This window comes from Haplochromis burtoni, unplaced genomic scaffold (genome assembly GCF_018398535.1).
Source record: "Haplochromis burtoni strain Fernald_Lab_line unplaced genomic scaffold, NCSU_Asbu1 Contig_28, whole genome shotgun sequence".
NCBI lineage: Eukaryota > Metazoa > Chordata > Actinopteri > Cichliformes > Cichlidae > Haplochromis > Haplochromis burtoni.
In genome coordinates this window covers 1728971-1732193 of record NW_024582389.1, presented here as the reverse complement: position 1 = coordinate 1732193, position 3223 = coordinate 1728971, and positions in this window count along the sequence as shown.

Genomic DNA, 3223 nt, shown 5'->3' with positions numbered 1-3223 from the left:
GACAGAGAGCGAGAGAAGGAGAGGAGAGGCTTTCCAGGGCGACAAGCTCGGCAGCATTAGTTCTAAACTTCAGTCACGAGTTCTGACTTGACAGTAGCAGTTGGTGCTGAGTAAACAAATAAGTCTTTAGATTCGACCACTTCAATTACCCCCCACCACCCAACACCACCACTACCAGCCACCCAGACTGCTGTTTTCCCAGAAACAGTAATCACATTCACTATTAATGAGCCATGATGTTCATTCTGGACCCATCCACTCCTCTCAGTAATGCATGCTTTTCGGAACTGCGTGTGCATATTTTACACCTTGCCACACCAGATGGATACCTGCGGTGTCCTGGTTGCGCTCGCTGTCTGACCCCCGGGGCTCCTCTTTACATGCTCAACCATGAATGATGCTCGCTCATCGGGAGAAATTGTCTGATGTGCGACTTTGACTAAAACACTGCCTGCAGAGCGGAGATAATGAAACGCCGGGCTGCAGCCCGGAGAGCGAAGGACGCCAACACACCTGTTCAAAGACCTCAGTTTTCCTTATTACTCTAACTGCGACGCCAACAGGCTCTTCATTTTGTTAAAACACACACGACAATCTCTTTAAATGAGACATTTGACCTCGAGCTGCACACATCAGTGTCCCAGTGTCATTTTTTCCCTTCTTGCCCACCACATGATCTTCATTAAACGCGCGCAACTGTGGCATCAGAGGTTTTACGTATAGGTTTAAGTGCTCATGCAGAGGAATGAAAAGCCCATTTAGCAGTTAACAGCAGTAATTTCAGATGTTTCTGTGTGTTGTTATGTCTAATATATTTGCTTATATTGGGAAATAGTTTGCAGTCCACAATAGATACAAAAGGTTAAGAAATTTTGTAAGTATCTTTCTGCGTTATTGTACATGTTCTGTGTTTCACATTCTAATCAATCCAGTCCCTTTTGGCCACTTATAATGTCTTTACAGAAGTGTTGTGTTATATTTTTGTCATTTCTGCTGCACTCTTGGCTCGCTCTTGAAAAAGATTTTTTTTTTTTTAACGCCAGTGAGAGTTTTACATTCATAATTAAACAATATATAAAAGCCTCTTTGACAGAATCTGATTGCAGCTTCTACCTCATGACAGGAATCTTTCTTTCTGGCTTAAAATAGCTTTATATCAGTTTCTGACGTATGTTTCACAGATTATTTGCCAACAAGTCATTTACAACCGTTACAAATACAGACACTACTTTTTATTTATTATTGGGGAAACAGCAGAAATAATTTCTGGCAGGCTGGCAGCTCCAGTTGTGAAGGATGCTGGTGGCTGGTGGTGATGGTAGGGGGTTTGGATGGCTGTTCGGGAGTATGACAGGACTCCCGCATTTGAGATTCGAGAGGAGTGAGTCAGCATGATCTAAGACTGGGGGGGTCAGAGGATGTTGAGGGTAGGAGGCAGGCTAGACGCGAGCATGGAAACTCATTATAAGCGTTTGCAAAGCGGGTCAGAGCTGTGCAGCGTGCAGTCTTGTGAATGAGGAAGTGTTTGTGCTCTGGCCGCAGGGCTCGAACTGCTCCTATATCTGCCAGACCTCCACCACCCAAAGGTCTATCACCCAGGCTCACCTCCTTGCTGCCCCTTCTTCATGCAGCCCCCGCCACCCACCCCCTCACACAGTCCCCTCCCTTGCCATCTTTGTGGAGGTGCGCTGAATATCGAAGAGCCAGAAGCTGCATGGCTGGCTTACAAAGGATGCTCTCTTCCCTGTCTCCCGCACTCCGCGTCCTGTTCTGCTCTACATTCTCCCTTTACGCCAGGCTCCCCGTGCCCTCCTCCTCCTCCTCTTTTCTCGTCTCCCTCTCAGTCTACGAGCTGCTTCGCTTTCTTCTCTGCACCTCTCGCTCTCTTCTCCGTTTCTTCACCGTCACCCCCGTGACTCTCAGCCTCCAAACCCTCCTCGCCGTATTTGTTTCACAAAACCTTCCATCTTCTCCTCACTGCACCGCCTCCCCTCCTTTCTCTCCGTCTCTCTCTCTTTCCAGAAAAGCATCTATTATTAACACACACCTCTGGCTCTCGCCAAAGACTGAACCGAGGTTCAGGCCAAGCTTCTCAGCATTTTTAATCACCCGTAATGAGCGAGAAATAATTTAAAAATATATAAATCAGTGCCTGAATGCAGCGTGTTTGGGTGATAGCGGTTCACTTATGTCTTACACAGTCTCCGTGCGGCTCTTTCTTAACAGGTTTTCCCTACGCAAGGCTTTATTATTAGAGGCACACCAGCACATTCATGTATAGCAAGTATGAAGAAAAAAAATCAATCAGGCAGCATGAAACCACCAAAATACACCGTGAATCAGAGCTCGTATTGCAAGGGGGATAATGCACTTCATGTCAGTCCTGATATCACGGAGTCGTTACTGTAACTGTAGAAATTAGTCATGCGCAAGTTCCCACTGCGGAGGTTGTGTTTAACCTCTCCTGCGGCAGGATTTTTTTCTTTTTTTTTTGCAGAGGCTGCCGTCGGAGGGCACAGGCACGGCGCTGCTGTCAGATGACTGAGGAGATACGCAGGCGAGGGGCGTCCCCGGTGACAAACGTGGCCTCTTTTCATCATCCGCTTCCCCCCTCTCTTTGAACAAATACAAAGGCTCAGAGCCAACTACTACTTTGAGTTGCAGAGCTCGAAGAGAACTAAGGGATTCAGCTATTATTTTGTCCGGAAACAGGGCTCTAATTTCAGGGGAAGATGAACCAGAGAAGCTGAAAATGAGATAAATCTACCCCCTCCTTTTATTTTTGTGGTGTTTTTGGTTTTTAAATCACTGGTTTATTTATACTGGTAAACATCAAACAGAAACAACAGCAAAAAAACCAAGAGCAGACGTCCTCCCAGTCACCGTTTCTCTTACATTTCATTTGATTTACAATGGTTGTCATCAGCATGACACGATCACTTCAGTAAGTTAGGGGGGGGGGGAAACACAAACAAAGCAAAAACATGAAAATGAATCATTCCCCTGGATCCACGCGTAACATCAGATTACTTCCCGCACCTTGTCACGCTGTGGGTGTTGGCTCAATCGTCGCTCAAATCAGTCATGACAGGAATCCTATCAGAGTTGAGTCTTCGTGTAATTACGTGATAAAAATGTATCGATTCAAACCGGAGGGCAGTATTAGGCTGAGTCGACTTGTGCCACACACACACACACACACACACACACACACACACACACA